Source organism: Alosa sapidissima, chromosome 2 (assembly GCF_018492685.1).
Source record: "Alosa sapidissima isolate fAloSap1 chromosome 2, fAloSap1.pri, whole genome shotgun sequence".
In the NCBI taxonomy this organism is placed as follows: Eukaryota; Metazoa; Chordata; class Actinopteri; order Clupeiformes; family Clupeidae; genus Alosa; species Alosa sapidissima.
The window spans coordinates 7,484,289-7,505,706 of NC_055958.1; the positions used below are offsets into that span (position 1 = coordinate 7,484,289).

Consider the following 21,418-nt stretch of genomic DNA (forward strand, 5'->3'; position numbering starts at 1 on the left):
AAACATATGTGTTTGATTATGACAATACATCGAAGGGGATCTAAAATATTGATCTGTAGTGTACATAAGCTGTAGAAATTAAGTGATCGCCTGTATTCATCCATGAAAAAACACCGGCTGCTCACGGCCGTTACGGGGAAGAACAGCACGGCCGGCGACGGCCGTTACAGGGTACAGAGGGTTAAACGGTGGAAAACGTCATTCGACGCCCAACTACTAATATTACGCGTTCAGTTCAACATCTTTATCCTAAATCTACAGTAATTGAAGAAAAATAATCAGGAATAAAATAGTAAAATATTAAAAAATCCGAATAAAAACAGGTCAGATGGAGCGGCTTGCAGCCAGCGTCCCCGTTGCTAAGCGACCTGTGTTTTTTTTTTTTTTTTAGATACAAGCTATTCATCCAATACATTATAGAAGGTACATCTAAATGAATAATGTGAAAGTTATGAAAAAAGGTTAAAGGAACCTTTAGGAAACCATATGAAGCAATCAGAGAATGAACATACCAGCTCAGAGGATGATGGCTACACACCAGAGTGGTGCGGGAGATTCTGACTACAGAATGGCTCTTAGAATGCTCTGTGAACCTCACTTAAATAGTTTACCTAGTTTGTGGTTGGTTACATTGAAATGGATCACATGATTGGAGGTCAGCTGATTTTGGGTCACATGAGAAGTACTTTGATGAGACTTGAGACCATTGTTGTAGTGAGAGTGCATTAATCAAGACATGACAATGTACACATTAATTATATTTCTTGCTTCCTAGTTAGTTTCTCCTGTGAAAAAGGCAAAGGTTAGAGATATAATCAAAAGCAGCAATATGTGACAATGGGCCCACCATGAGGTCATACCATCATGTGGTAGGGTAATTAATCAACAGTTCACATGATCAGGAGTTTGATCAGTATAGAAACATTAGGACTCCTTACAGTAGCTAGATTGAGACACAGACCTGAACCAGTTGCAAACAATCTATAAAATAGCTACCTGCGGAAAGTCAACGCACCATTCTGAGGTTGTTGTACAAATCCTGTTGGAACCGTTAAGGCTTCAACATACTCGCCACTCCCGACCGGTAGCGCGACAATGTGACGTCCCAGGAGCGCCGTAACCATTTATACTTGCGCGTGGTGGTCGCGACACTAGTTGCAATATTCTCCTGAATTGGCATTGGCCTCAATGGCAGTAAAAACTACCCTCAGACTTCGGTTGCTGCTATTCACAACTACCATCATTACTATCTAGTTTCCAAGGTGTGTGCAGCTAGATAGATAGATAGATAGATACTTTATTCAATCCCGAGGGAAATTTTTAGCAAGTAAGCTAGCTGGCTGGTGCTGAGAAATGAGTTTGTGTGATTTCCTGAGGTGGAAAGAGATTTTTTTCAGGTCTTAAGATATCCTTTGGTTGAAAATAGCAGACTATTATCTACTATCAGACTACTATCACGAACTCTCGCTGGTAACCTAGCCAGGTTAATTTCCCTCTCTTCTCAAACTGACTATTCAAACATGTCAGTGTTTCCCCTACAATGTATTCAGCAGCGGCGCAGCGCCTCTCCTGGAATTTAATCGCCGCTGAAAAAAAAACAAAAAACACGCAAGTGAACTTCTGGAACAGCTGTCGTTCATTCAGGTTTGATGTCAACAACTAATAGCAGGCAAACGTTGAAGGCGCAGTCAGGGATTCCACAGGAGATCAAGTTTGTTTGTGTTTACGTTTATTAGCCGACGCAATTTTGTGCAAAAAAACGTAGCCTACATTATGTTAACTAAGGAACCAAATTAGACACGCCAGCGAGGTAGCTCGCCCCTACCTTCAGTAGCCTATTCCCAGATAAATTCCACGCATTGTTTCGTTTTTGTTTATACAGTCAATGCTTTCGAGCCCTGTGTTGCTAACATACCTAGGCTGTGAAACTAAGCTCTAGCCTATTGGTGGGTTTAATTGAATTTGAGTAATAGGCAACCATTTACATCTGGAGATAGTTTGTAATTCCTGTAGAGCTCACCAAAATTATAGAAATGATACAAAACACTTATCTCCTATAATCCAAGATAGATTTTCTTCGAGCATTTATTTTACCAAATGACATGGAAAACATAATTAATTTCATCCACATGTTCTTATGCACCATGCACAACAACGCTACTAAGTTCGCTTTGTGGTGTCAAATCCAAATTAAATAATACAACATCAAAAGAAGTCCGCACACTGTGGATGTATACTGCAGATGATGGCTTTAATGCACTCCGGAGCATTAGTGAAGCAAGCAAGTAAGTGAAAGCAAAGTAAGATAACATCCTCTGGCTGTTGTCCAGCCTTTATACCCCTTCAAGTCATCCCAGACAAGACACTATGTTTACAGATAACTGACCAGGTACTTCACCTTTGCCCTCTCATCCTGTTATTCATACATTCTTTAGGTTTTGCCATTCTTTAGGTTTTGCTTACATTTCCTGGCACCAAACCTTATCTATGCCATTTTCTGCCAGGCCTGCTCTTTCACTTAAATCAGTCTTCCTTTCCCACACTGAACATACTACAGACTTCAGTTTCACAAAACAATGATATTACACAGAATAAAGATACTACATAAAAGATATATAAACTAAAGGATATATTTCAATAAAGCCCACGACATTCCCCCCTTTTGAGCGCACCCGTGTGCTCACTTATGCAGCAAGATCAAACATTTATCACTATTTTAACACATCCCCTACTATCAAGAAAATACAGCTGCTAAGCTGAGTCACACTACAAACAGTCAGCTAAGCAAACCAGTTAACACAGCAGCAACTATGAGATTAAGCAATTATCCCCAATACCACTGCTAAACATAAAACACTTTAGTTAGTACTGTTATTACACCCTTGAACCAACCCTCACTTAAATCAAATCCAATAGTGTAGTGTTATTATCAAATAGAATGGCAAGTTTCAAATCCTCTCGGTGGAAGCGAAAACCCTTAAGGGAAAACCTCTTTTTTCGTTGTTTTTAGAGGAAAAAACCTTCATAAGGGAAACTCTTCTACTGTCCTGTTATTACAGCAACACTTGTTTACAACAAGCGAGAGGAGAAACTTTCCTTCAACTACACATATGCTTTTCCATCCCCAAACATTCATTAAATGAGCAAACAGATCACATCAGAATTCCTGATGGGTGTTTTCAGATAGGGCTAGTCCTATAATACAGTGGGCATCGCTTTTCAAATGACCACTTCATTCGCGCATTACGAGGCGTGAAGCTGCGTGAAGCTTTAGTACCACTTTCAGCCACTGTGCGTCGCTCTGCCACTGTACATCGCTCTGCCTGCCGCCCCTACTGATAAAGCAGGAGACTTGCCGAGAGTAATCCCAGCCTACGAATTCAATAACAAAATAAATCATGCATAATTAAACATTACCTCGATTTAGGCTACTTGGGTATGTCTTAAGGCTTGACTACACGGTGGTAGCGAAAATCGAAATCGAAATTTGGTGTCTACATTATTGTCAGTGTTGGGGGTAACGCAGCTACGCAAATCAAAACAGTGGTGTGATAATTGAGCCAGTAGAGAAATAACTGTTCAGAATTAATCTGTAGCCTTGGGTAGGCTTCTGCAGAAAACAATGTTGTTGCCGATTTAATACTATCTGGCGACGTTTTTAACAGGCTACGCAATAGAGGCTTAGACAACTATGACCCACGTTTTGGTTTTGTAAATTAATTTGCCCTACTTCTTGACTGCAATGTAGTCAATTGACTGCTTGACATGTCATTTTTATTTTTCTGTACAATAAACAAATACATCTGCTTTATGCCGCAGAATTACATTCATATTTGGCTGACTTCTGCAGACGCGTAAAAAAACACTGCCAGGCATATTTTCGTTTGCCGTAACCCGACCGACCCTGTCAATTTAGAACCGACCCAAATATTATTTTTTTTCCCCTTTTAGTCCGACCGTTAAGACGACCGATTTTTTTTTTTTTTACTCTAAACAACCAATACAAATAAAATACTATTTATTTTAGTAGGCCTAAGTATTGTGAATATAAATTGCCTACATACAAACGTAGGCTCTCTTATAGACCAAGGCGGAACGGCGGGACAAAGTGTCTCGCCAAATTTACTACCAAGCCCCCTAGACATTTTGCCGAGTTTTTTCGTTCCGGCACCAGTGTGAATGGGTCAAGGTGGAAAGGGGAATCTGGGCGGGCATTTCGATGCTATGTCCAGCCCACCACAAGAGATTGCAAATCAATCTGATCAAAAGCAGCAATAGCAGAGACACTACATTATGTCAATCTATAAATTCACAAAGTCTCCAGTCATTCAATGCCTGCTAGAGTTGACTGTAGCTTGGAATGCAATCAGTTGCCATAATAGGCTATCATAAAATCCAGCGAAAAAACAGCATGAACTCATGAGCATCTGTCTGTCCTGTATGTATATCCTCTGATTGTAATGCTTACAGATATCTAGGCGATATTTGGAACATTTGTTTTGTATTTGGCCTGTTCATAAAATCATGTAGACCTATTGAACAATTTAAACACATTAGGAACCGCAAAGTTGGAGACATGCATAAAGACATTGCTGCAAATTTAAAACTACTCTACTATTACTCTGGAATGGCTAACTGTACAGGGGCATGTTTTACACCTTTGTGTTCGGTAAGGTCTGCTGTTTATTCTGATATATGGGTTGTCATGTGTTGAGGTAAAGTTCGCAAAGTATTCCACCAAGATGAATGGGTAGGGAGAAGGGCGCAAAAAATATGAGTTACTTTTCTCGCGAACCGTTTACCACAACAACTAACCACTAACATCGTTTAAAAGCTGAGAAAAAGCTCTTTCGTGTGATACATGTGATGTCTGTGATGAATCGCAAGTAATTCAGCAAATTTGGGTGGGACAGAATACCTTTACAGAGCAGCAGCTCTGGCCATATCGGCTCTGGCTCACATGATATACTGCTTTAAATGCATTATCGCTTCACTACCCAATGGCCTACGACTATCACTCTACACGCCCCCTGTTGCACGTCACAATTTTATTTACTATAGCTGATCCTGCCTCCTGGCTCCCTAAAATGCCGCATCATGTGAACAGATCAGCAAATTTTCATCTCGCTTTCAGACACAAAAAGACGGCAAAAAGACGTCTCCTCTTCCCGCAAATTTAGCGGGATCTCTGTGTAAAAAGGCCTGTGGCGTCATCTCTACACCATTGGTTTACGCATGTCACACTATGGCCTATACGCTTCGTTTCATTCACACTAACATCTCGACTCAACGCTTATTACTTGGCACGAAGCTCTGGAAGAACTGTGCCCAGAGTACACAACTGTTTCACCAGCACATTTAAATGACTTGACTAAAACCGTGCATAACTGGAGGTACACCTGTTATCTGAGCAGTCTGTATGTCCTCATTTTGAAATGCGAGGACGATATGAGTCTGTTGCATAGATGTCTGAGTCACGCATAATGTTTGAAAACCACTGGCTCGTAATCACAATAATTTAACACACGACAGTTGGATATTTCATCATGTTCCCATGCCTACATTTTGGTGAGTAGCATAGAGATCGTTAAAACAATAAAGTATGGCTCTCTGTTTGGGACATCGAAAACTTATATTTTTAATAGACTACCGTCGGAGATGCTGATTTGCAAAGGCCTCGGGATAACACGTTATCTCCACTATCATCAGTCAATGCCTCCTTGATCAAAGTGGGGAATGAAAGAAAAACTTTGAGAACCACTGGCTTAACAAGTTACCTGCAGTTCAGAACACACAGAATATTGCAACAGAAAGTTGCCTTTATAATCAACTACTATTTGTTCCAACAGCATTCAAACAAAGCCTTTATAAAAGTGAAAAATATATATATTCCATAAGAAGTAAAATAAAATACTGTTACTGTAGTAACTGTATCCCAAGCTTCAGCTCCCCACGTCTGTGACAGGCAGATGTGACCGCTAAATTCTCAGCTTGTTTATACCCCATACTGAACGCGTAAGACCGCTAGGCCCATCACTGTGGGGTGCGGTAGCCTAGCCTACTCTCTGGGATTTAAGTCAAGCAATATAACCATACAAATGTTTCAAAATGAGTAATTTCGGCTTTGTCTGAACTGGCCATTGTAGGCTACGTAAAAAATAAACAAGTACACATAGTCCCTATATAGCCTAGTAGCCTAATGAAACATACTGGATTGATGTAGTATCTTTGTAACAATATTAAATTAATCTGTTACTATGCCTGTGCCTACGTTTGCAAAAGAGAACATTTTAATTTGATTCACAATAATGTTACATTTTATTTACATGTTGACAATGAGTAGCCTAGTTTTGGTTGTTGTTGGTGGCGTTATTGCATGTTAGTTATGCCTACAATGCAAAATTGCTTCCTCACGATTGGAAGCTCCTAGCCGCATAGGATTTCAAAACAGGTGAAATGCCACAAAACCGGTTTGTGAATAGGTCTGTGAGTTAGGAGTCCTCTTGACTTCTTTTAAGCTGTCACAGCTGGTGGGAAGGTGTGATTTGTTGGGGGCAAGGCCGTATTAACTGGGCACAAATGTCTGATGGGCCCCCCTGCCCCCCAGTCAACGTGAATCGGGTGGTCAGTTAATAGGCTATGCCGAAATAGTTTTGAAACATTTTGAATATTAGTGTCGGGTGAATTAGGAAATGTTCTCAAAGTAGCCTTATGGCTGAAAGCTGCTTGGGATCCCCCCTGTCAAGCAATATAACCATACAAACGCGCGCACTCATTGTTTCAAAAGGAGTAAATTCGGCATTGTCAGAACTGAGCTGTGGACGACGTGGCACGGCATGCCCAATTGAAAATAAATTAACGCAACGGAACACAGACCCCGCTTCTCTCGCGTCAGTCACTGACATGAACGAAACACAGAACCCGCTTCTCTCACGGCAGTCACTGACATTAGCCTAGAATAAATGCATGGGGAAAAAAACATCGTAAAACACTGAAAGTTTATATTTTGTCACTATAACATACATCTGTCCTTTGTCAAATGTGTTATGTGCCAAGTAGCCTATAGTGCGTAATTCTGCTTCATAAAGTTGAACAAATACATTTGCAGAAAAATATAAATAGCCAGTTAGGGGCTACAGCGCAGAGTTGGTAAATTATGGTAGGCCAACTTGGAGTGAACATACAAACAGGGGAAATTCTTTCTCTAGTAGCTGAGTAGCCTCAGGTGCGCACGTAGACATAAGGCCGAACATGCAAGCGCCAATGAATCATGCTCTCACGACAATCACGCCGTTAAACTTAAATAGGTTAACATCACACTAAGTTCACCTTCAAGCAAGGAAAACGATGATTTGAAGACATTTGTTTCGTTGGAAGGGCAAGGGGTAGCAACAGGGCAACACAGAGACAGGCCCGATGGCAGGGCTGTTATGAGAGTATTAAAATATGGGATATTCTACGGGAAAACATTAAAACGGCAAGACGCGGGGGGAAGTTAAAATGAGAAACACGGAAAAAGTTGGCATGCATTGTTTCGGTCCCCGTGCACAGGGATTATTTGTCATATTATTAATCACATATGATTATTTGTGAAATTGTGCAAACAGGCGCAACACATTTGAAAAGGAAGGACTGGTAGCATGCAAGCTCACGGGAAAGGTTGATTTAAGAACGTTATCACAGTGTGTGGCTGTGACGCAAAGCAGCGTGGGCGGAAGACAGCGACAATTGGCAGGGGAGGGTCATGTCTTTTTTAACAATTCTGTCGGAGGGTCATTGAACAATTTCTAGCAGGCAAGGGAGGGTCATGCAACTTTTGACTGAAGCACTCAAAATTCCTCCGGTGGCCCCTTCAATAAATAACGAACAGTCTTTAGATTGCTGCTGGGCTATATGTCTTGGTTCATGTCTGTTAACAACTGGTCAAACGCGTAGCCTATCTCGCGGTTGCATCCATTACAAACAAACATGCAATGTGAACGTCTGAGATTGGGAAGAACACTATGCTCTACTGAATAAGCACGAAGTCAAACCTTTAAATGAAAAACACTCTTTAATAATCTAAAAAATAAACCGCTAATGAAGTAAACTTGTGACCATCAAAAATCGTTTATCGCCTGTAACTCCGTGATAACAGGACGTAACAGGAAGGCATTTGGCTGAGCAACGGAGGTTAATATGCTCTATATTTTGTTCAGATGTCTGCTTATCATCGTTGCACTCGAAGAAAACCAGAATGTTTAATTTGTCCTGCGTTTCTTCTACGGCTGCAAACGGGATTCACTCGCAGTTAACCAAATATTTCTTTATTAGGGCAGGGCAGGCATATTTCTGGCTATTAAATTATTTCTAAACCAGTCTGCTAAAGTCTGTAGTGAAGTCTGTGTAGGGTTTTCAGGGCTCCATTTCTTTTTACGAGACACCCTGCTCACTTGAGCCATCTACCGGTTGTTTGGGTTGTTGCAGCGTCTCACTGGAAAAATACAAATTAAAGTCGCGTGATACCGCGTGATCCCACGCGCGGACCACGAGTGAAGCTGGCCAAGTCGAAGCACTGCCCACTGTATTCTAAGCTTCTACTGTACATGAAGATGGGTTACATGCTATAATTACCCTCTTCTCTGAAAACAACGTAACACCAAACTATTAATAATACATTCTCATTACACACAGTTTTTAGTCCATTGTTCCTCGGAGATGGCAGAGTGTAAATGCAAACGCAGATGTATTAACAAATGTTGGATGCTGCGCTTCAAGTGTGAGGTATGTTACGAATGTTGCAATTCACAAAAACAAAAGCCATTGTCTTAGTTCTGCACTCCATCTCATATGCTCTGAGAACATTGGTGGCTTGGCTGTTGGACGGAGTGGAGTCCACACCCAATCCCACTTCATCAATGAAAGAGCTGGTTTTGCTTCCAACCAGCATACTGTATCCTAATTTTACTCCTTTCTCCAATCCTCTATGAGCATCAGTTCTGGCATCACTGGCATCACTGTCATGTTTCTATTTCCTTGTCATCTGTCCTGGCACAAGTATCTCCTTCCACAAGGGTTGCCATTTGCTTCATTCATCAACAGCAGAGGCATTTGTGATCCATTTCTCCCAGCCACTGAGTCTTCTTTGTCGGCCTCACTTGTGAAAAAACAGTTGAATGGCTCATTTCCTGGTGGTTTGGTGGTATGTCATGGACTGGGATCTCTGCAGTTTTCTGTCCATTCCCTGTTTGTTATTAGGCAGATGTTGCTGGGACAATGTCCCCCCTTCCTCACTGGATTCCTTGCCTGGAAGTCTACAATCAACAGGGGAACAGGAGCATACATGCCAGAAACACTATACCCACCACTGCCAGGATCATTTCTGTCCCCAGGCAGTATACTGTAGGTTGTTGACTCTTTTCCTGTAGGTCCTTCTGAAAGTCCTTTTCCTGCTTATAAATTGTTTTGTGAATTAATGACAATTATTCCAAATAATTTCTAATTTGTCCTCGGAGCTGATCTAAAGGTGGGCCTCTGGTGGACCTCTCAGCTTTTATCTTTAATGCAAAAAGTGATTACTCTGGTTTTATTGTGACCTTATTTGCATCGAAGCAATGCGTAAGGCATCAAACCAGTTTAAATCTGTTGAGGCACATATTTGAGCAATTCTTCCTTTTAACATGTCATTTGCCCTTATCATCTGAAAACCCCTACAAACCACTACCAAAGTTTCTTATTTTTATCATATCAATGTAATCAATAACTAAGTGTTTTTATGATCCTTCTGGGACCTAATGGTTTAGACAACACTATCACTTTCCTGATATTATGACTATACACATGACATCTGTTAGACTATCATCAATAACTTCCTGTAACTATGAAAATCAAAAATCCTTCAATAAAAATATTCCTCTTTCCTACTCCCCCCTTGCGCATAGATCCCAAATATGTGCAAAGGAAAGCACCATATCAAGTACTGTATCTGTTGGGAAAGTATCTGGTTAGTATCATGTAAATGCCACTAACCATTAAAGTTACAGTTATGGTATTCAGCAGACTCTTTTTTTCCAAAGGGACGTTCAACTAAAACATTAATCAAATAATGACAGTGAAAAATTATAAAAAATCTGTAACCCAAGGTAACAAATGTAACAAATCATACAATTTAACATTCTACCAGGGGTTTGCCCCCCTTTGTTACTGTGATTAACAGAATAGAGTTGGTGGACCTCCTTCCATGAAGACCAACATCTTTCCACCAGCTTTTCTATTTCTAACATTTTAATCTTCTGACAATGACTTATGATGATCCTAATTCCATCTATTCTCTATTTGCATAGAGATTAAACAAATTTCCCTATAAGCATTGTTATTTTACTTTGTTTGCTTTATTTTACAATTACTTTGTTATTGTCAATTTGGGATACTACTTTAAGACTGGTTATTATGTAAGCTATATTAATTAGATGTTCTAGGACATACAGTAATCTCATCATTTCTTCAACATACCTTACTCCAATTTTCTGCATGTCATAGACTTTTATAATGTTTTATTCTTCAAAAACTAAGATTACCTCTATTCCTAATTATTCTAACCCTATACTACTTTATCTAGGCTATCTAAACTATTAGTAAATCCTAGTTCTATTTTCTTATTCTATCAATTCTATTTCTCTGCTTTATTTTGTCTATGGCTTTCTTTATCAAATGTTATAGTATAGTACGTAAGATCTTTTGGCTTCACATTAGTTACATGTAAAGCAGATATTACATCATTTCAATATTTCTACAAACTTTATTTTTCCCATTAAAGCTAAATAATTCTATTCCTTAGACTTGTTGAGTGTGAGTGACCACTAGGGAACTCCCATGATCTAGAGGTAATATTTTAATATGTAACAGTCCCTAGGACATAGTCAAGTTAGTCTTACCTACTTACACCACCACCTATCCTGAAAAATTAATGGAGTGTGATTTGACATTAGAAATAACACTTAATTTGATTAAAACATTTACATTTACAATTAATTAAACAGTAGTCACTTCTATTCAAAATAACAATAAAAATATAATAAAGGTAAGAATAAGAGTAATCATACTTTAAATTTGCTTAACAAAGTATTTACCTACTTACCCTGAGATGTCTTAACTACCTTCTCTGTACCTAGTCAGGGCATCGCTGGGTATCAGGTGGGCTCACCCATAAGATAGTCCCTCATCATGGTTTCCTCATCAACTCCCTTTGATAGTATTGGTATACACCTTCTCTTGTAGAATTCTTTAGGCCTCCTTAAAACTATGCTATTTCACAAGGGAAGAGGAAGGCATGCTCGTTGGGCTCATCCTTCAGTGCCTGGGTGTCTCCTCCCTCTCCCTGTCCTGTTTCTTTTGCCCACTTGTTTGACAGTCAAAACAAACTGATGATTGTCTTGCTTCAGATGTCCATTCTCACATGATGCCTCCTCTGTAATTTCCTCTCACTCTGCCTTAGTTATTATCATCTTGTCTGAGTCTCCACCCCCACTGACGTGGAGATTGTGGCTGCCATGGGCTTGACTGTGCCCACTATAATAGGTATCCATAGGCCAGTAGACTGACAGGTTTGGGAACACCTGTGATGGTTGCTCCTACTGCCATAGTGTTGAGGATGGTGCTGCTACTGGTTTCCCCAGACTTGAACCCTTAGGTCACCATAGGTGCCTGTATTGTCTTTTTGATGCTGCAAGTGCTTCCATTGCACTTCCAAGTTCCCTCTTTGCTCTCCAGCTTGCCACTGTTGCCTTAACAAAGGCCTCAGAGTCCTTATCTCTTTTCAGTTTGTCGCTTAGCACTGTTGTGCTGAACTTGCTCAGAACTCAGTCAGGACAGGGAGTACTTGGATTAACCCCTGCACATCAGCATGTCCTCACACGGCTGGTAATGAGCCTTTCCCCCCTTAGATATAAGAGGCAGCATTACATTTACTGTTTAGCTGGAGGGGATGAGGAAATCATGCTGCAGGCAGATTGTAGTATTTACTAGATTACTCTCAATCTATCATCTACTTTACCTTGCCCTTTTGTAATTTACCATTAACTGTACATTTTATCCCTAAATATCTTCCTATAACATCTGCATCTATTATTATTCCTACAGTTATGGTCACTCACTCCCAAGTCCTCTCCTTACTTCTGCCTCTTATCTCCTATTGTATTAATCTATCAAGATGTCAAGATGTTTTTGAGCATTTTAAATACCTCTTTCTCCTACTATTTCCACTATGACTGACCTATTCTTCTTATAGCTCTACTATTGTGTCAATTTTCATGTAATCCCTGACCTTTGTAACGGTGCTAAATCCATTAATTCTTGTATAGGCCATACATCTGTATATTTCCTCATTCTCTCAACCACTTTTCTACAACACTTTTTCATTGTAATGTTTACCAACTGATCCCTTTTACTTTAGCCTGGGGTTTCTGTAACACTACTTATTACCTTATAGGTGACTATCAAATTTCCATACTTACTTGGTAGACCATGGCATTCCCTTTACCATTAGTCAGCTTACCCAGTTTCTCTAAACATTACTAGAGTAATTATCTTATATAATTCTATACTTTTGAGGCTCTTACTGTCCATATGCTGCATTCCACAGTGGATGGTCTAATATATTATGCCATTCCTCACTACCAAAACATACTTCCAGTTAATTTTATCACTTAAGCCATTGAAGTATAATTCCCCAGTTGTCTCCATGTATTTTTTATATCCTTTAGCACTGTAACTTTATCAAAGGTGTAATATTAAAATTTACTAAATGAATTTTATGAAATTAACTTTATCATACCTTATCATACCTCCTCTCAACATTCAACATTCATTCTTGAATTTCCCCTTTGGGATAAATAAAGCATCCATCTATCTATCCAACCTCTAGCTATAGGTAAATAAGTATCCTTAAACCTTTCCTTCATTAGAAATATACTATACTATACAGTCTCTAAGTATAAATCTAAGTATAAGTGTAGGCTAGATATACTTAAAACCCTTATGTATACCAAGTATAAATCAATTTACCATTTCTATGATTTTTACACAAAAAGTTTAAGCTATGCATATTCTTAGTTAGAAATAAATAGACCCACAGTACATTTCACAAACTAATTTTGCTAAGGAAGTCACTACTCAGTTCCCTCTGTACTGAGCCCCCATAAAACCCCAACAGCAAATTAACTAACACCCCATATAACCCTATAACCACTTAATTATAACAGTATTATCTAAATTATAATATAGCTATGCAAATAACAAATGATACTCTAGGGCCAAGCAGCTTAGCACCACTTTCCATCAAATAACCCCTCAGTGCTAACAACAATTGCTGCCTTATACCATATGATTCTTCAACCCATTTGACAAGTAGAAACTAAATATCCCCAGAGATCTTCTGAAACCATTAATATCCCCATCATCTAGATTTAAGCAATATAGCACGAGTGAGAGTGGGGTTGGTCATGGATATTCCCACAGGTGTTGTTCGGCCGTAGCCATGAGGCCGGAGGCCGAGTGGCGCAGGCAACAACAGCCATGGGAATATCCATGACCAATCCCACGATCACGAGTGCTATATTGCTTTTATACAACAATTCTACCACAAACTAAATAATCTGAAAACACCCCATTATTGTTTAAAAATGTTAATTTCGACATTGTTCTTACGCATCAAAAAATAGTTCCCTTTTCAATAGACAGCATCTTGGTTGCTAGGTAACCAACATTCCAGACCCCTCGTTACGGGTCTTTGTGGTTTACATGTCTTCTTGAAAGAAATGTGGAAATCACATTCATATCTAGGTTTGCTGCATGCATGTTACAAGGACACTGGGCCATGTCATGTAAGGGACATGGTACTGCAAAAAAACGGAAACATAGTCTACATTGCAGAACCACTCAACTTTATTAATGTATAGTGAATAAATGTTACACTACTGTGCACAGCCTGACGTGACGATGCTAGCACGTTAGCAGTGGTTAGCTAATTATGCTAACGTTAGTTATCTACAAGTCTCCTCCAAGTGACAATCATATTATACACAATGCTGGCAATGCTGAGAACAATTAGCATCCTCGTTTATCTTACTTACATTGAGTTGACTGTGTGGCTTAATCCACAGATGTGGTGAAGCACTGTTTCGTTATGGTTTGCTAAGGAGTAACCCATTGCTTGAAATAGTGGAGAGCTGGGTGTCAAATCTTCGCATTGTGTCGCGGAGTGATTTATTATTATCTGTGCTGAGTCTGAGTTGAAATGTCCAGGGATATTCCAACTCATGGAACGTCTCTCAGCCAATCAGAAACAAATAAATAGTTCCATAGAACCCAATTGTTGTATAATGTTAAATATAAAGTAGGAATCCAAAACGTTTTAAGTCAGTCAGAGTCAGTCTTTTTCAGTGTCGCTGTTATTTCAAATATTAACCATTTTTTGATTATTATCATATGTCCGTTGATCTTGGCTTATGCAACCAGTGATGTGGACAATACAAAACCCCTTTTCCAACTCTTAACAAAAACAGGACTATGTGGGAAGCTATAGCCATAAACCTTTTCCACATAGCAGGACAGCTCTATAACCAATGACCTTGCCCAAACCACCTCTTCAGAGCTAAACAGTCACCTGTACCTTTAACTGTAAATGTACATGGAAACAATACCTGATCTTATTGTTTATTAACACCCATAACACCACAAGGTAAAATGTTACTCATAACACACATACTCACGACACACATACCACAATACACCAAACATATAACTGTAATATGAGTTATTGATAAACCTTATTGAGTTCCTGTATATGTCTAGAACATTATCCAAAGGAGTCTTAAATTCAGTTATGTTTCCCCAATAACACTGTGGTCCTCCATGAACTATAATCCATCACAAAATCTTTCTAAAGCATACCTAAGCTTCAACAATGTTACCATGAACCAAATTAACTTCAATACTGCTATCCAGTGTAGTAATGCCAGTTGCTGACCCAGCTTTAGCCTAATAATGCCAACAGTTATCTGAGCCTAATAATACTATGCAAACCTAGCCTAGTCATGCTAATAGCTAAGCTATTTAATTTAGACCTATTATTAATACTACTATCATGATTATCATATCCTTAACAATGCTAATTTAACAGTTGAACCTACAGTGGGCATCGCTTTCAAATGACCACTTCATTCGCGCATTACGCGGCGTGAAGCTGCGAGAAGCTTTAGTACCACTTTCAGCCACTGTGCGTCGCTCTGCCACTGTACATCGCTCTGCCTGCCGTCCCTTACATAATTGTTGCCGAGAGTAATCCCAGCCTACGAATTCAATAACAAAATAAATCATGCATAATTAAACATTACCTCGATTTAGGCTACTTGGGTATGGCTTAAGGCTTGACTACACGAAAATCGAAATCGAAATTTGCCGTCTACATTATTGTCAGTGTTGGGGTTAACGCAACTACGCAAATCAAAACAGTGGTGTGATAATTGAGCCAGTAGAGAAATAACTGTTCAGAATTAATCTGTAGCCTTGGGTAGGCTTCTGCAGAAAACAATGGTGTTGCCGATTTAATACTATCTGGCGACGTTTTTAACAGGCTACGCAATAGAGGCTTAGACAACTATGACCCACGTTTTGGTTTCGTAAATTAATTTGCCCTACTTCTTGACTGCAATGTAGTCAATTGACTGCTTGACATGTCATTTTTATTTTTCTGTAAACAATTACATCTGCTTTATGGCGCAGAATTACATTCATATTTGGCTGACTGCAGACGCGCCACTTCCCTCCCCATATTCCAATATTAAGATAGTATAAAGTGCTTTTTGTATAGGCTACTATCATAAAAAAAAAATAGTTAAAACGAATAGCTATTTGCAATTTGACAAAACACTGGTCCTCATTTTGCGAATGCGAGGACGATATGAGCCTGTTGCATTTAGTTAGATGTCCGAGTCACACATAATGTTTGAAAACCACTGGCTCGTAATCACAATAATTTAACACACGACAGTTGGATAACCTACTTCATCATGTCCCCATGCCTACATTTTTGTGAGTAGCATAGAGATCGTTAAAAACAATAAAGTATGGCTCTCCGTTTGGGACATCGAAAACTTTTTTTAATTTTTAATAGACTACCGTCGAAGATGCTGACTTGCAAAAGCCTCGGGATAACACGTTATCTCCACTATCATCAGTCATGCCCCTTGATCAAAGTGGGGAATGAAATAAAAGTTTGATAACCACTGGCTTAACAAGTTACCTGCAGTCCAGAACACAGAATCTATTGCAATATTCTGATGATCGGCGATGATATCGGCAAATGTTTGTTTTCCAAAGTAAGAATTTCACTTCACCATGCACCTTCGACAATACCTGGCCTACCTGGTATCATTACAAACATTATTCTGTGTCCTAAAACTGGCATATTTTATGGCATTGTGTCATGTAAGTTCGTTGCAAAATCTAGAGAAATGTGTGAGGTGGTCAGCGCGGGACAATTGAGACACATTGGATTGTGTTATTACTTGAACATTCCACACTATCCACAGCTGTGGTAGGCCTATCAGGGGCAGGAGGATTACTGTCAGCGCAGGCTTTATATAAAATTCTTCAACAGAAGGCCTCGAATGTTGTCTTGTTTGTGGAGCGCTTTGCTTCGCTTCTGTAATTTCGGCTTCATTGAAAATGAGGGCTTCCCTCAATGACCCTCCGAGAATAAATAAAGGTTGAATGAATGAATGAATGCAGGCTTGCCCAAAATAAAGGCATGTGGTTTGCGCAGCCTACAGTAAATAACAGACCCGCCAGAATGTGCGTTATGATGCTTTTTTACGAGCAAGATGTTTTTGGTACCCTACGCACACTGCATGTTCTTAAATAACAATGATCATCAGTAATATTCGACCATTAATTTGGGTAAATGGGCAAGCGTGACCACCTTGATTGGCTGATTGGCTGATGATTGTAACGCGGGCATGATTCCAAACACCTCCCTTACGATGATGAGTGACAGGTCTCAGAATGCGTGCGCTACACAAGGACGGAAGATGATGAATAACTGGGGCCGTAGGCTATTCACAAAGGCTTTTATCTTACTACTAGGAGTAGGCTACTCCTAAATCACACTTAAAGATTTTAGATTGGAGTTTTCTCTTAAAAGTTATTCACAAAGCCTTTCAGACAACTCCTAAACTAGGAGTGAGTCTTCGTGGCTATGGATGACGTCATTACTCATGCACAAGCTTGACTGAAGTGACCACCTTGATTGGCTGACGATTGTAACGCGGGAATTCCAAACACCTCTCTTCCGATGATGACTGACAGGTGACAGGTCGGAGAATGCGTGCGCTACACAAGTAGTGTGAAGGACGGAAGATGATTAATAACTGAATAAAAAGGCCTAGCCTAAATGAATAAAGAGTAAGGCAAAACAAATAGCTTAGTAGCCTAATGAAACATAGGCCTATGGATTGATGCAGTAGCCTACCTTTGCAACATTTATTAAATGAATCTGTCACCATATCCCTAGGCTACGTTTGCAAAGAGTAGAACATTTTAATTTGATTCACAATGAAACGTTACATTTCATTTCCATGTTAACAATGAGTAGTTTGTGTTGTTGTTGGTGGCGTTATTGCATCCCTTTTATGAATGCAAAATTGTTCCCTCGCAATTGGAAGCTCCTGTTGCGCATAGGCTATTTCAAAACATCGCAACGTAAAATGCCACAAAAAAGCTGTTTATGAATAGGTCTTAGTGAGTTAGGAGTCCTCTCGACTTAAGCTGTCCCAGACTTAGGTGCTACTTTTAGGTCTAAAATGCTTCGTGAATTACTTTTTGTGAAAAAATTAGGAGTCCTAAAGTTAGGAGTGACACGCCCATTATTTTTAGGAGTTGCTCCTAAATTCGCCAGTTAGGAGCTACTTTTAGCCTTAAAATTCTTTGTGAATATGGCCCCTGAATAAAAAGGCCTAGCCTAAATGAATCAAGGCAAAACAAATAGCCTAGTAGCCCAATGAAACATACGGATTAATGTAATATCTTGTAACATTATTAAATTATTCTGTTACTATGCCTACGTTTGCAAAAGAGAACATTTGAATTTGATTCACAATAATGTTACATTTAATTTACATGTTGACAATGACTAGCCTAGTTTTGGTTGTTGTTGGCGGCGTTATTGCATGTTAGTTATGCCTACAATGCAAAATTGCTTCCTCGCGATTGGAAGCTCCTGTAGCTGCATAGGATTTCAAAACCGCAGGTTTGTGAATAGGTCTGTGAGTAAGGAGTCCTCTTGACTTCTTTTAAACTGTCAGAGGTGTGAAGGTGTGATTTTTGGGGGGAAGGGCCGGATTAACTGGGCACAATTGTCTGATGGCCCCCCTTCCCCCCAGCCAACGTGAATCGGGTGGTTAGTTAATAGGCCTATCGTGAAGATTTTTCCTGCCATCTAAGGCACGAGCGCATCTGTGAGGCCAAGCCTCACCAAGTAGCTCGTTTGTTTACAACTAACATTCCATTTAATTAAATTGCTTTATAGGCTATGCCGAAATAGTTTTCAACATTTTGAATATTAGTGTCGGGTGAATTGAAATGTTCTCAAAGTAGCCTTATGGCTGAAAGCTGCTTGGGACACCCCCCCCCCCCCCCCTTCCTGCACTCATTGTTTCAAAAGGAGTAATTTTGGCTTTGTCAGAACTGAAGAGCTGTGGATGGCACGGCACGGTATGCCCAATGAAAATAAATTAACGTAACGCAACACAACACAACACAGACCCCGCTTCTCTCGCGTCAGTCACTGACATGAACGAAACACAGAACCCGCTTCTCTCACGGCAGTCACTGACAGTAACCTAGAATAAATGCATGGGGAAAAACACTTCCCCATGACAAAGACATCGTAAAACACTGAAAGTTAATATTTTGTCACTAGCAACATTCATCTGTCCTTTGTCAAATGTATTATGTTCCACGTACCCTATGCGTAATTCTGCTTCATAAAGTTGAACAAATACATTTGCTTATTTCACAGAAAAATATAAATAGCCAGTCTACAGTGCAGAGTTGGTAAGTTATGGTAGGCCAACTTGCAGTGAACATACAAAGAAGGGAAATTATTTCTCTTGCAGCTGAGTAGCCTCAGGTGCGCACGTAGACATAAGGCCGAACATGCAAGCGCCAATGAAACGTGCGCTCACGGCAATCGCGCCGTTAAACTTAAATAGGTTAACATCACTCTAAGTTCGCCTTCAAGCAAGGAAAACGATGATTTGAAGACATCTGTTTCGTTGGAAGGGCAATGGGTAGCAACAGGGCAACACAGAGACAGGCCCGATGGCAGGGCTGTTATGAGAGTATTCAAATATAGGATATTCTACGGGAAAACATTAAAACGGCAAGACAGCGGGGAAAGTTAAAATACGTGATAAACACGGAAAAAGTTGGCATGCATTGTTTCGGTCCCCGTGCACAGGGATTATTTGTCATACTATTAATCACATATGATTATTTGTGAAATTGTGCAAACAGGCGCAACACATTTGAAAAGGAAGGACTGGTAGCATGCAAGCTCACGGGAAAGATTGATTTAAGAATGTTATCACAAAGTGTGTGGTTGTGGCGCGGGCGGAAGACAATTGGCAGGGGAGGGTCATGTATTTTTTTAACAATTCTGTCGGAGGGTCATTGAACAATTTCTAGCAGGCAAGAGAGGGTCATGCAACTTCCAACTGAAGCACTCAAAATTCCTCCGGTGGCCCCTTCAATAAATAACGATCAGTCCCTAGATTGCTGCTGGGCTATATGTCTTGGTTCTGTTAACAACTTATTGTCAAACGCATAGCCTATCTCGCGGTTGCATCCATTACAAACAAACATGCAATGTGAACGTCTGGGATTGGGGAGAGCACTAAATGCTCTTCTGAATAAGCACGAAGTCAAACCTTTAAATGAAAAACACTCTTTAATAATCCAAAAAAATAAACCGCTAATGAAGTAAACTTGTGACCATCAAAAATCGTTTATCGCTCGTAACTCCGTGATACCAGGACGTTTGGCTGAGCAACGGAGGTTAATATGCTCCATGTTTTGTCCAAATGATGACTGTCTATCATCGTTGCACTCGGAGAAAACGAATGTTTCATTCGTCCCCGTTTCAATCGTCCCGGTTGTACCTACTCAAAACGCAGATAGAACCTTATTATTCTAAGTTAGCGAAATAGCGTTCAGCATGATTCATGCCCAATTAATTCCCCCTGTTAAAGTGTTCGCCTTTGTAGTTTGGTTTCGTGATAGCCTATGATAAACGGCTTATGGCCAAATATGTGAAAACGTTAAAATACAGTAGGCGATAAACCCAGAAAAAGTTGACAGTGATTTTTTCATAATCACTTTGGAGGGTCATAGAAAAAAGTATTGCTGGGAGGGTCACGTCTTTTTGGACTAATGCTCCCCAAACTCCTCCGGTAGCCCCTTAAATAAATAACGAACAGTCCCTAATGAAGTAAACTTGTGACCATCAAAAATCGTTTATCGCCTGTAGGCCTAACTCCGTGATAACAGGACGTAAAAGGAAGGCATTTGGCTGAGCAACGGAGGTTAATACTCTATATTTTGTCCAAATGATGTCTGTCTATCATCGTTGCACTCGGAGAAAACCAGAATGTTTAATTTGTCCTGCGTCTCTACGGCTGCAAACGGGATTCACTCGCAGTTAACCAAATATTTCTTTATTAGGGCAGGCATATTTCTGGCTATTACATTATTTCTAAACCAGTCTGCTAAAGTCTGTAGTGAAGTCTGTGTAGGGTTTTCCAGGCTCCATTTCTTTTTACGAGACACCCTGCTCACTTGAGCCATCTACCGGTTGTTTGGGTTGTTGCAGCGTCTCACTGGAAAAATACAAATTAAAGTCGCGTGATACCGCGTGATCCCACGCGCGGACCGCGAGTGAAGATGGCCAATTTAAAGCACTGCCTACTGTACCACCTACTGATAAGCTAATATACTGTATATCATTAGTAGGCTACCACTAATATAACCTATCAATTGTCAACATACTACTACTACTAATACATAATATATCTTAGTCAACACTGAACACAACAACACTTTTCCAACACCTGGAACCGCCATCAGCATTCACCCCAAATCCTGGATCTTAAAACTCTATATTTAACCATGATGGGCCTACTTATGCATCTGTCAGTTGGTCTACTCATCCACAGCATAGCACAGATGTGATTTTTCCCACTAACTCTCTCTAACTTGTAATAATACTCTTATTATAAACAAGGCTAACTTGAAATGACCTTTTAAGCATAACAGAAACCTAAAGAGACTAGCCTAACCAACCTATACACTATACATTATGGGACTACTACCATAGTGAATTATT

General features: G+C 39.8%; 1 protein-coding gene and 1 long non-coding RNA gene across 6 annotated transcripts in view; one reads left to right on the top strand and one right to left on the bottom strand.

The window, feature by feature from the left end:
- Positions 1–21,418, top strand: part of armc8 (armadillo repeat containing 8) — a 273,575-nt gene that overhangs the window by 84,731 nt on the left and 167,426 nt on the right. The window lies entirely within an intron of this gene.
- LOC121688265 lies at positions 10,390–17,607 on the bottom strand. Its single transcript, XR_006024541.1, has 3 exons — positions 17,597–17,607; positions 10,589–10,593; positions 10,390–10,495 (listed from the first exon to the last, which is right to left on the bottom strand). It is a non-coding gene; the product is annotated as an uncharacterized LOC121688265 (long non-coding RNA).